Here is a 13810-nt window from a genome sequence, read left to right as displayed (position 1 = left end):
GATGCAATGTCCGGGTCGATCGGCCACTATCCACTTTTTTAAATGTGATGAGTTTCTCGTTACTTGCCTTTGATCCCCTTCTGCTGTGATCATGGACCCTTTCTTTCCCGTGACGACCATCAGGTCCTCATGGTATGTGGCCAGGAACTTGCTGGTTCTGGGCTGTTTGAGCACTACAACATCCCCCAGTTCCAATGAGGAATTATTGGCCTGTCTTCTGGTGTCTGCATATTGTTTCATCTTCCATCTTCTCTTTTGCACTCTCATCCCTATTTCTCAGCTCTTCATCCACTGCATATCCGTTCTGCTCCTTCCGGTGTGGTGGCAACCTTGTGCAAATGTTTCTTCCGAACATGACATCCGCATGGCCCTTTCCCACAAAGCTGTGAGCTGTGCACCCATGGTCACGCAATAATTGGTGTAGCACTTGTTCGTAGGGCTGTCCAGTTAGGTGTGAAACCTGAAGTGTGTGTTTGAGATTCACCACAAGGCGTTCAATCATGCCATTGGCTTGTGGCCAGAGTGGGGTTATTGTCCAATGTTAAAACCTCATGTACTCACCAAAGATCTTAAAGACCTGGCTCATGAATTTGGCCCATTGTCTGTCATTACCTGCCTCGGGAGGCCATAAGCCATGAAGATTCGGTCCAGTACCGGGATGACGTGATGTGCTGTTGTGGATGACACTAGTGTGCCTCCGGAAACCGCAAATACTCATCCATGACCACCAATACATACTTTCCCTCTTCGATGGGACCAAAGAAATCAGCAGCCAACACCTCCCATACTCCACTTGGAAGTTCAGACATGTTAAGCGGTTCAGGGTGCCTACTAGGTGTGATAAGGCAGCATGCGGGGCATTCTCGTAGCAATTCCTCCACCATCGAGCCAAGCTTGGGGAACCACACCTTCTGTCTCATCATCCTCTTGGTGAATAAGATTCCCCTGTGGCCTTCATGTGCTATCTCTAGGACCTTTTCCCTCAATGAAGCGGGCGCAATGTATTTGCTGCCTTTCAGTAGTAGATTTTCTTCTGAGATGGCCAGTTCATCCTTCACGTGCAACATGCACTCTACGTCCTTCTTTATTTCCTCCTACTCAAGAGGGCTCCTTTCTTCGACTCTCCTCCACCTGCCCGATTTCAAACCCGTAATGATGATCTGACACACTGTGTCTCTCACGAGTTCTTGTGTGAGTCTTATGGGATCGATGCCTTGTGGGATTGCCTGCTGAATCAGGTACTTAATGGATCGATCCACCATGGAGGACTCCGGAGTGTCTCCCGGTCTTGGAAGCCTTGACAAGAAATCTGCTGGGTTCTCTCCCTTCCCCGGCCAGTGAATGATTTTGAACGCATAGTCCTGTAGCCTCAGGCCCCACCTGGCGATGTAGGGTGTCATTTTTGCCTGTGGGTTGCCATATAGGATAGTAGAGCTTGATGCTCGGTTATGATTGTGAATGGCTTCCAGTAAAGAAATAAGTGGAAATGTTTGCAGGCCCAGACGACCGCCAGGCTTTCCTTTTTGAAGATCAACAATGATGGGTAATCCCAACTCTGTGGACCAAGGGTGCAATATATTAGAAAAAAGAGATTAGGTCACACAGATAATTACTACACTTTGAATCAACCTCAGTTGATTCAACTGGTGGAAGGGGACACAAAGCTCAGTGAAAAGACATAATCATTATAAACATATTTTAATATATATCACAATAATAGCATAAAATTGTACATTATATTCACACTATAACATCATAAAAATACATTATAGTATATATTCTTTTAAACAAATTAAATAGATTGTCTAAGCAAAAAAGAACTAATATTCGAAATGGCCAAACATATACTAACAGCAGTATAAAAAGATCATCTGTAGTTAAATAAGTAATGTTTGGAATGGCCAATTCTAAAATTGCTGACAAAAAAGAGCTGAGTCCCAAAATAATGGCAAAAAAGTGCAAGTTCTGAGTGCCAGAAAAGTGCTAAGTGCCTACTACATGTAAACAATACCTCTGGATTTTTAAAGTAGTTTCAGCGACACTATTTATCTAGTTCCCACAAGGACTAATGGTCACCTTCATCAGGGCCCACTAATAAGTTGCATCTAAAAAAGATATGACATTCACAAATACACTTAATAATCAAATAGCTGGGATCCATGTTTGTTTCATTGTTGAATTTCAAACTTTATTGTAGACCTCGATGTCTATATGAGTCCATATAAGGCACAGAGAACAATGATTTTTTTCACGCAGCCCGAAACAAAAACAGATAGCATTTATTTTGCTTCTGAATTATTTATCAATGTAGAGCATATGTATCTGTGAGATGCTAATCCCTCTCTGCATATATACAAGGAGATGCTTTCATAATAAACAACATTTTTTCTGTCGTGACGTAGTCCTCCATTATTATTAAAGGCAATTGAAAGAAGCCCCACTTGCGAGTCAGTTACATCTGTCATACGTCGGTCGTTTAAACGTGCGGGTGATTTTACAGCCGCGACCACTGTAAAATAATAATGGAGGACTACGTCACGGTAGAAAACATGGATCCCAGCTATTTCATTATTAGGTGTATTTGTGAATGTCATATCTTTTTTAGATGCCACTTATTAGTGCGCCCTGATGAAGGCGACCATTAGTCCTTGTGGGAACTAGATAAATAGTGTCGCTGAAACTACTTTAAAAATCCAGAGGTATTGTTTACATGTAGTAGGCACTTAGCACTTTTCTGGCACTCAGCACTTTTTGTCAGCAATTTTAAAATTGGCCATTCCAAACATTACTTATTTAACTACAGATGATTTTTTTTACACTGCTGTTAGTATATGTTTGGCCATTTCGAATGTTAGTTCTTTTTTGCTTAGACAATCTATTTAATTTGTTTACAAGAATGTATACTATAATGTATTTTTATGATGTTATAGTGTGAATATAATGTACAATTTTATGCTATTATTGTGATATATATTAAAATATGATGTTTATAATGATTATGTTTTTGACTGAGCTTTGTGTCCCCTTCCACAAGTTGAATCAACTGAGGTTGATTAATTGATTAAAAGTGTAGTAATTATCTGTGTGACCTAATCTCTTTTTTCTAAGGCTTTCCTTTTTGGCCTGCGAATACGCGTGCTTGGTCTTGGTCAAGCTCCTGCTGGCATACAAGATGACATGCCTCTGGGTGGAGTTGTTTTGGTCTTTCTGGGCCAGAATCGCTACAAGTTCTACCAGACTCGCATTCCCGGTCAGCTCTGACTTCCTGTCTGTGTCAAAATATGCAATGTTTTCTGCCTGTGCTATGCAATTTCGTATGGACATGAATGCCTGTTGGCACTCTGTCAACCATTTGAACGTGGTGTGCTGTTTGGTGAGGTCCCTCAGCGGCTCGCTGATGGTTGAAAAGTCCTTAATGTATCGCAAGCACCAGGAATGACCTGAGTTCCGAGACATTTATTGGAGCTGCTGTCACGTCGAGTGCCGTGACATTGTCAGGATCTAGAGTCATGCCATTTCCAGAGAATATATGTCCAAAGAACCGAAGTGTCCCTTTTCGAAATTCACACTTTTCCTTGTTCAAAGTGAGGTTAGCCGCTTCCACTGCCATACACACTCTCGATAGTGTATTATAATGCTGCTCCAAGTCAATGCCGAACACTAAAATGTCATCACTGCAATTTATACAGTTTGTAATGTGTTTTATTATGTTGTGGATTCCCGCTTGCAAAATCCCGATAGCTGAGGACACTCCAAAACTAAGTCTCTTGTATCTATAAAACCCCAGGTGAGTTACAAAGCTTGTGATGTATCTACTCTCAGGGCCAGTTGGTGATAGCCCTTGTCCAAGTCAAGTTTCGAGAATACCTTGGCCCTGTTGAGGAGGTGACTGACATCAGAGCCACTTTTAGGAGCAGGTACAATTGGGGATACCCGAGATGTGGAGACCACCACTGATTCTATTATGTCCTGCTCAAGCAACATATGGATTTCCTCCTTGACTTGGTGCTGAATGTTGACGGGGATGTCTCTGTAATGCTGCACCACCAGTGGGAGGTCCTCATCAATGTGGAGTTTGATCTGTCAGTTGCCTAGCTTTACTACACCTTTGACTAGTGATTGGTATAGTTGACTGACCTTGTCAACAGTGTCAGTGTACTTGTGTACCATCACCTTGTATAGAACGCGGATGAGACCAATGCCCACAGCCGTCCTGAAACTCAGGATACATCTGCATTCTGTTGGGTGGATAGTACATGAATTGGTATGGCCTTTTCCTGTGTCTTGTATCTGCACTTAGCTTTGAATGGTCCCAGACACTTTAACAGGGTGTTAGCGCCATATGGGTATATGTCTACACCTGATGAGACAAGTCTGGGTGATTTGGGTCTTGTAGATTCTTTCGCTGATGACATTTACAGTGGCGCCAGTATCTATGAGGAATTCTGTCGGTCTATCATTTAGGCTCATCAGTAAGGTGGGACTATGTTCAGTCGCGATTCTGTTGCCAAGCGCATGTAGATATCCCTTTTTCCTCTGTTCCCCTTCAGAGGAACTCGGCTCAGTTTCCGACAGAGATTGTTCAACAAGGTATCGGACATGTCATCTGGAGCGATGCTCTGGTCTCGAGGAAGCCAATTGGTACCTTCTCCTCTCCCTGCGCTCCCTTCTTGGTTTCTTATCACTTGATTCTTGCTCCCGCCTCCCGCCGTCCTTCTGTTTGCCATATATTTGATCCCGCGATTTGGGATGCTTGTGCTGCGGTTGCCGTGGTCCTCATCCGGGGTCTGCTGATGACCCCTTTTCCTCTATCCTTTGCCAGCTATCTGGCAATGTGTCACATCAACTTAAAATGTGATTCTCCTCTCCACACGTGGAGCAGAGCTGCCCATTGGCTGGGCACATCCCCCTCATGTGGATATTAGTAGCCACCTCTAAAGCAGAATTACTCTCCATGGGACCACGGCACCACTTGAAGTCTGCGAACGGCTTCTGTGTGTGCCTGTGACTCTTTTGGGATGCTAAATGACTCCACTTGAGACTTGATGGCTAACTCTCCTGGCACCAACATCAAAATCTCATGCAGTGTCCTGGACTTTTGCAATAGTTTCCTCCTAAAACTTTGCGATTCGCATCCCCGCTTTGATTTGTGATCTCAGCGCCTATGTATTTGAGTAGTTGTTGAAATTGCAGTGTTTCATTTTAATGTTCAATCTCATCAGGATCACGTCCATGGTCTCACCCTTCAGCTGTTTCGTGCAGTGAAAAAGATGCCTCTCATAATCGAAGTTAGTCTGTGGCATGAAATACGCAGCCAGCGTATACTTCAACCCTTGAATGGAGTCAATTGAGTCGGCTGGAAACGTATCGATAATGTCCCTTGTAGCAGGGCCTGCCGCCCGTTCTAATAGGCATTACTGTCGGACATCTTCCATGGGCCCTGTGGCCACCATGTACAATTCAAAGTCGCTAAGCCATCTTGCCCACCTCAGCCACATGTTACTGGTGTCTGCGACATCAAATACCCCTTGGAGCTGGACAGCCACCGATTCTTGCACCCTGTGATGTATCTGCGCCAATGGTATCACTGGGATATTGTCTTGAAAATGTCACTCCTGGGCCAAAAGTGGCACCTGAAAGACATCCACTCATGGGGCAGTGCCGACCGCCTGGTGAGGCACTTGCACCGCTCCCAAGTGGCCTATTGGACAGCGGCCACCTTATCAGGCACAAGCACTGCTTTATGGTGACTTTTGGGCCCTACTCCCGACTCCAAACACTCACCGCCGCAGCACCGGGAATGAGTGCTGGAGGGTTCACCTAACCGGAGGACCTCTCCGGCTTGCTGCTGTGCCCCAGCACCCACCAGCGCTGGGCCTTCCGTGCCGCTGCTGCTTCGGACAGCCCCTTTGTCTCCAATATAGTGTCCCTCAGCCCTGGGGCCACCACGGAAGGGAACGCTATGGATCAGGTTGCCGAGCGCGGCACAGCAACAAAAGCGCAGACAGAGAGACAGTTGAAAATGTATTTATTAGTCTACAACATCGGGAAACCACCCTTCCCCCTTCCATGTCACTTCCCACCCCCACTCTGACATCCCACCCACCTCCCCGGACTACATTACCCAACATGACAGTTTTAGGGTTTCACATGCATCATACTCTAAGCATGCTCACCTGCCTCAGACTATCTGTGAATCTCTAAGGAGTATATTCAGCTCCACTAAATGTATCACTTCATGCTGTCCTTCCTGATAACAAGGTCTCCACATGTGAGAACGCAGCTGGTATCCGAGGCTTGTATAATGGCACTTTGTTCCCAGCTTGTAACATTATTTCAGTATGATTCCTTGCCCTGTCTGGGCATCCCCTTCCATTGAAATGCATGAGTTCTTTGGATCTAAGAGAACAGTGCATGGAGGGAGGGGGTTCTCACTTGTGCCAAAGTCTCATACTGTTGTTGGTGTGTTGTTGTCCTGTTGCTTGCTTTCTGCTAATGAATTGTTCACCAATCCACCAATCCGCCGGAATAGTCAGTGGTATTTTTTTCCACTACATCAGCAACTTTGACAACTGCTGCTCAAATCATTGCCTGTCCACCCCGTCTTCAAACCTAGGGTGCCCCCTTTTATTACTAAGTCTGCATTCTCTGTGTTTTCTTTTACAGAGGTGGGTTATAGTGTTTTTCATGAGTTTGTTTGTATTGTTAGTTAACCTAAACGACCTTATTTTATAGAACCTTGGTTGGACTTTACTTTATTTTGGTATCACAGTACTATTGTTGTCTGATCTTCTTCTGTATTAGCTCACATCTCTCCTGAGGAGTAGAGCCTGCCCTCGGACTATGCTACCCTAGGAGATGTGCCTGTTTCACCTCTAGTATTGGGAGCACTGCTGGTTTAGTACTAGTGTGGGGCTGAGTAGGAGTTGCATTTATTTATTTATTTTATGTTAGCATTTATAGACGTGCACTAATCCCTCAGGCATCAAGCGCTGGTTAGAATCATTAACACAACTTAATAGGTGCAGTTGCACTCATTTTCACAGCTTTATAGGTACAGAGCACAGTCAAGCAGGGTATGTACAAGGATGCGTGTTTGGAGAGGAGGGGGGCATCGATCCCCTCTGGGACTCTTGGGAGAAGAGCTGAACCCTGCACTCCTGCAGAGCAGTAGTCATTTCGTTAAAAGACTCAATGCAGTTAATGGGAAGTCCCCAGTGAGGAAGAAACTAGACCTCCCAGGACAAGTGCATGCAGCAAAACGTGAAACAGAAGGATAGCTCTGGGGAAAGATCTTGCCTCAGAACAGGGCTCAAGTTGAGGGTACACTCAGTCCCCCCCCCCTCACCACCTAAAATGAGAAACATTGAACGTCCTCTTTGAATCTATGAATTAAATCCAACTTTGGGGATCAAACCACAGTCGTCAGGATTGTAGGCCGGCCACTACACCACTGCACTGTATCACCTGATGAAAAATGACAAACAACTAAAGGTACAATGTCCCATTTCGGTACTGCAAGTCCCAGGGAAAACATTTGTATTGGTTCTTGGAGTTTAAACCATGCACACCTTTTAACGTTTTCAAAAACACTATTAGAAGAAAACATCCTCTCTGGGTTTTGTGTGTGTGTTGTTTTTATGAAAGGCAAATACCATTCTTCCTGTGCTATTTGGGTGGTTATGAAACGCCAATTTAATGAAATGTGCATATTTCTCCTTGATATGCTACTGTTTGGCGATGTCACATCGCATTGAATTGAATTTGTTGATGTGGCCCCCCACTTTAATTTTTAGGACTTCACCCCTGCTTCCGACATTCAAACCACTGACACGTCTTGATGTAGAAAGGGGGTGCTAAGGGATACTGTAAGTGCCAAATAGCGAAAACCGTGCACTGATCAAAATCACCACGGATTAGCCCTGTCATAGGAAATGTGAGGGTGGTGAGCATACTCAGCAACTTGTGGGATACTGGTGGCTGGTGATACTGAGCTTGTGTATTCAGTGATCATGACTGACGGGAGGGGGATAGGGATAACATGCTTTTTGGAAACTGTTGTTTGGGAACACTGAACTAGTCTTTTTTCTGTTTCCATGCACACAAGCCTAATTTAAACGTTATGCTTTGTTTCGTCCTGCAGGGGAGGTAATTCTTCAAGAACGCTGTCAGCATTATTTTCACTTTTAAGAGGACTTTCCCTTATCCCATTAAACATAGTTTGTTTAATCAATATCTAGCAGACACAGGGAAGTGCTTAAAATATTCTGACAGCACTATATAAGAGTTCTCTGCCCTGTAGCAGACTGCACATCATTTTAGACGTGCTGAGTAACTAACGATTGTTAAAAAATGGGACTTGTATGCAAGGAAAGTATTTTTTTTTCTGGTTTATGTGCACAAGTCAAATGTAAGGGGAATGCTAATCAGGAGTCCCATCGTTATTTTAAGATCCCTCCAGGAGAGTGGCTGTTGGCCGTTTTTTATTTGTCCTAAGTGCTGGAAAGAGAGGCAGCTGCAGCTGGCACTCTTTCCATTAAAGACAATAGAAAAAGGCCAACGTGGTCACAATAAACGGGCACTGCCATGAGTGTGGAGAGGGTGGGGGCATTTGCAAAGCACTAACAGATTTCAACCACACATGTGAAGCTTCCCTCCCCACTCTCATGGCATCCGTTTTGGCTACTTCAGATCTCACCAGCACGACAACTTTGATCCAAACCCTAACAAGCATTGGCCATGCCAATAGTGTTGGCGTTTAAAACTGTTGTTTGCATTTTGCATGTACAGGCATCAGGGTGCAAGGAGGAGTGTACACAATTTCAAAGGCGGATGCGATAAGGGGTGCAATCGAATGATGAGGGGAGGAGAGCAAGGGAGTAAGCCATTGATAGAGGAAATATGAACAAGAAAGAGTGAGAGGGTAAGATATAAAGAGAGTATAAGAGGAAGGATGAGCGATAGGGAGAGGGGGTAAAGTGGGTAGCGGAACAGAGGGGGTAGACTGGGTTTGTGGAGGAATAAAGGCTGTAGGGTGGGTGAGGCTAGAGAGGTGGGGGTAGGGTGTGTGGTGGGGGTAAAGATATGAGGTAGGGTTGAGTAGAGCAAGGGAGTAGGGTTGGGGTAGAGAGAGAGTGGAGGTTGGGTAGGTGGGGGCATAGAGAGAGTGGATTTCTGGCGGGTGGGTGGGGGAAAGAATGGGGTTTGGGCGGGGGAGAGAGTGAGGTTTGAGAGAGTGGAGGCAGAGCAGGGCGAGAGAGAGTGGAGGTAGGGCAGGGGAGAGAATGGAGGTAAAGCGGGGAGAAAGTAAAATAGGGTGGGGGAGAGAGTGGAGGTAGGGTGGGTGGGGGCATAGAGAGAATGGCAGTAAGGCAGGCGAAAGAGAGTGGAGGCAGGGCGGGGGAGAGAGTGGAAGTAAAGCGGGGGAGAGAGTGAAGTTAGGGCGGGGAGAGAGTGGAGGTAGGGCAGAGGTAGCGAGAGTTGAGCTGGGGTGGGTAGGGAGTGGAGCTATGGTGGGTGGGGTAGAGAGAGCGCGGTAAAGGTAGGTGTAGTGAGAGTGGTGGTAAAGAGGGTGGGGATAGAGGGATTGGTCATAGGGCAGGAGTAGAGAGAGTGGAGGTAGGGTAGGTATACGTAGTGGAGTTTGGGAGGGTAAGGGTAGAGAGAGTGGGGAAAGGGTGTGGGTAACACCTCTCTACCCTTACCCACCCTACACCGACTCACACACCCCTCCCCCACTCGCTCTACCGTGGTTGGGGGTAGAGAGCTGGGGTAGGGTGGGTGACTATGGAGGACAGGAGCAATAGACTCCCTTAATGGAGGCACTTTCGAGAGAGGACAAAAGTGTCGAGGAAGGTAATGCCGATAATCATGGCCGCCTAGAAGTAAAGCTATACTTAAATAATAGAACAGAGAAGCTGCTGCGTGGCGCTAACATGAATAGAATCAATGCAATACCTTAGCAAGGCAACACTTACAGGCCGATTTATGGAATTGATGTGCGCCGAAAATTTCGGCGCAAGCATGCGAAAACGTGCGATTCGCAGTGAAAGAGCGAAAATAGCAGTGCAAGTGCGAATATCGCAGGGAAACCAGCGCACATCTATTCATGGAAGTCCGTGCGCGAGTAAAATCAGGGATGTGCGCTGAAAAAGTGCGCGGCGCACAGGTCATCTAGCAACCACAGCGAAAGCGCACATAGCGCGGCGCACATAACAAAAGTAGGTGGAACACGGGGCGTAACACTCGGAATGGGGAACAACTCGTGAAAATGTGGGCGTCACAGGGAAGTACAGGAGGCAAGTGCGCGGAACGCCCACATGCTCGCCTACAACACGTATTCATGGAATCGAATAGGGCAAACCAGTGCATGGGCAAAGACGCGCACAGACCCAAACCCGTCCGCCACACGAAGGCAGACGGTAGCGTCCCTGCGCTGGAAAAAAATGTGCGCCAAAATGTGCGCTAACAAAAAGCACGAATATACAGCTCTGATGAATGTCCCATACTGTGGCCCCCTAGGACAAATGACGTGCAAAGGGGTACGCGACAAACAGCGACACCCGCTGTGTGAAAAATTAGCTTGTGCGTGTATTTCTGGTGTGCGCGGGAAGTTTTACACGCGATCGGGCCTGGGGGAGCGGGGTACGTGTATTTCAGGGGTGTGCGTGAATTTCTACACGCATTCGTGCCTGGGGGAGCGGGATATGTGTATTCCAGGGGTGCGCGGGAAGTTTCACACGCGATTGGCCTTGGGCGAGCGGGGTGCGTGTAAATCTGGGGTTTGCGGTAAGTTTCACACGCGATAGGCCCTGTGCGAGTGGGGTGCGTGTATTCCTGAGGTTCGCGTGTAGTTTCACACGCGATTGGCCTGGGTACGTGTAAATCTGGGGTGCGCGGGAAGTTTCACACGCGATTGGCCTTGGGCGAGCGGGGTACGTGTATTTCGAGGGTGCGCGGGAAGTTTCACACGCGACAGGCCCTGTGCGAGTGGGGTATGTGTATATCTGGGGTGCAGGGGAGTCCTACACGTGAATTGGCAGTGTGGGTCCTCCCAGGTGTTCACTCTACACCCTCCACGGCCCCTGCAGGCAGCCCACACCACAGGAGACTACCCTGCACCCCTGGTCTTGTCCCGCAGGCAGCCCATCCACCATGGCCATGCCCCCCAGGCAAACCACATGTCAGCTTGCACTACTGATCACCAACGCATGACCCCCTCCACCCTCACCCCCCAGCAGTGCAGGGCACCTGCCAGCAGGCCCCCACTCATGTCCCCATGCACACCCACCCCCCAGCACTGAGGGGCACCTGCCAGCAGGCCCCCACTCATGTCCCACTCATGTCCCCTTGCACCCCCACCCCCCAGCAGTGCAGGGCACCTGCCAGCAGGCTCCCACTCAAGTCCCCCTGCACCCCCACCACCATCAGTGCAGGGCACCTGCCAGCAGACCCCCACTCATGTCCCACTCATGTCCCCTTGCACACCCACCCCCCAGCAGGGCAGGGCACCTGCCAGCAGGCCCCCACTCATGTCCCACTCATGTCCCCTTGCACCCCCAACCCCCCAGCAGTGCAGGGCACCTGCCAGCAGGCCCCCACTCATGTCCCCTTGCACCCCCACCCACCAGCAGTGCAGGGCACCTGCCAGCAGGCCCCCACTCATGTCCACCAGCGCCCCCACCCCCAAAGCACTGAGGGGCACCTGCCAGCAGGCCCCCACTCATGTCCCCTTGCACACCCACCCCCCAGCACTGAGGGGCACCTGCCAGCAGGCCCCCACTCATGTCCCCCAGCACCCCCACCCTCCAGCACTGAGGGGCACCTGCCAGCAGACCCCCACTCATGTCCCCCAGCACCCCCACCCCCAGCACTGAGGGGCACCTGCCAGCAGGCCCCCACTCATGTCCCCCAGCACCCCCACCCCCACCCCCCAGCACTGAGGGGCACCTGCCAGCAGGCCCCCACTCATGTCCCACTCATGTCCCCTTGCACCCCCACCCCCCAGCAGTGCAGGGCACCTGCCAGCAGGCCCCCACTCATGTCCCACTCGTGTCCCCTTGCACCCCCACCCCCCATCAGTGCAGGGGACCTGCCAGCAGGCCCCTACTCATGTTCCCTTGCACCCCCACCCTCCAGCAGTCCAGGGCACCTGTCAGCAGGCCCCCACTCATGTCCCCTTGCACCCCCACCCCCCAGCACTGAGGGGCACCTGCCAGTAGGCCCCCACTCATGTCCCACTCATGTCCCCTTGCGCCCCCACCCCCCAGCAGTGCAGGGCACCTGCCAGCAGGCCCCCACTCATGTCCCCTTGCACCCCCACCCCCCAGCAGTGAAATGGGGATCCCATGACACAAACCAAAAGTCAACTATGTACATCAACACATGTCCGCCACACGAAGGCAGGCGGTAGCGTCCCTGCGCATTAAAAAAATGTGCGCTAACAAAAAGCTGTATATACAGCTCTGATGAATGTCCCATACTGTGGCCCTCTAGGACAAATGACGTGCAAAGGGGTACGCGACAAACACGGACACCCGCTGTGTCAAAAATAGCGTGTATTTCGGGGGTGCCTGGGAAGTTTCACTCGCGATTGTGCCTGGGCGAGCGGTGTACGTGTACTTCAGGGGCTCGCGGGAAGTTTTACACGCGATGGTGCCTGGGAGAGCTGGGTACGTGTACTTCAGGGGCTCGCGGGAAGTTTTACTCGCGATTGGGCCTGGGCGAGCAGGGTACGTGTATTACTGTGGCGGGTGTGGAAGTACACGAGGCAAATGCGCGGAACGCCCACACGCACACGCCAAAAAAGACGCGCTAATCCGGAAACATGTACGCCAGCAGGAAGCAGGCGTAGGTCGACCCGCACAGCATAAAAGTGCGTGCAAACAACAAACAAGCTCAGACGCCAGGATGAATATACCGTTCCTAGCAGTAGTGGCCGTGGGATACCACAGGAGGAGGAGGAGGATAGTCAGGGCCAGAATTTTTACACCCAGAACCAGCCTTTTTGGGATGCCTGATGACCACGTGTATGGGAGGTACTGGTTTCCACCTCACATAATACTCGGCCTGGTCAGTGAGTGGGAGGATGACCTCACATCACCCACCCTCTGCTCCCAAGTATTCCGCCCCCGGAGAAGGTCCTTAATGTACTGCACTTCTTGGCCACTGGATCATTTCAGCGGACAAGTGCCATAGAGGGGGGGTGTCACAGGCCACGCAGTCATGCTGCCTACACCAAGTCTTGGCCATCATAACTGCACGCCCATCAGTACGCAGGCACATATACCTGCCAGAACACCTGCAGAAAGGCAGGCTGTCGCCCAGGATTTTTACGGGGTGGCACACTTCCCCAAAGTGCTAGGCGCCATTGACTGCACCCATGTGGCTCTACGTCCCCCCAGGGCATCTGAGCACATCTATAGAAACCGCAAGCACTGGTATTCCATCAACGTCCAGGTAGTATGTGATGCCAAGGGAATCATCACCTCAATATATGCCAACTATCCAGGGTCCACCCACGACAGTTTCATTTACAGAATGTCAACCCTAAACCGGGACCTAGAAGCTGGGCGGCATGGCGATACATGGCTGATCGGTGAGTATAAATGCCACAGCACATGCATGCATGTCAGATACTGAGTAATGTCACAACCCCACTAATGATACCCATCACCACCTCCCCAGGGGACAGTGCCTACCCTCTGAGCACCCACATGATGACGCCAATTCGGAACCACACCACGCCACCCGAGGTAAGATACAACACAGCCCATATTGCAACCCGGGGCATAGTGGAGCGCAAATTCGG

Source organism: Ambystoma mexicanum, chromosome 9 (genome assembly GCF_040938575.1).
Source record: "Ambystoma mexicanum isolate Mex_15411 chromosome 9, UKY_AmexF1_1, whole genome shotgun sequence".
In the NCBI taxonomy this organism is placed as follows: Eukaryota; Metazoa; Chordata; class Amphibia; order Caudata; family Ambystomatidae; genus Ambystoma; species Ambystoma mexicanum.
Note: the sequence above shows the minus strand (reverse complement) of the source record.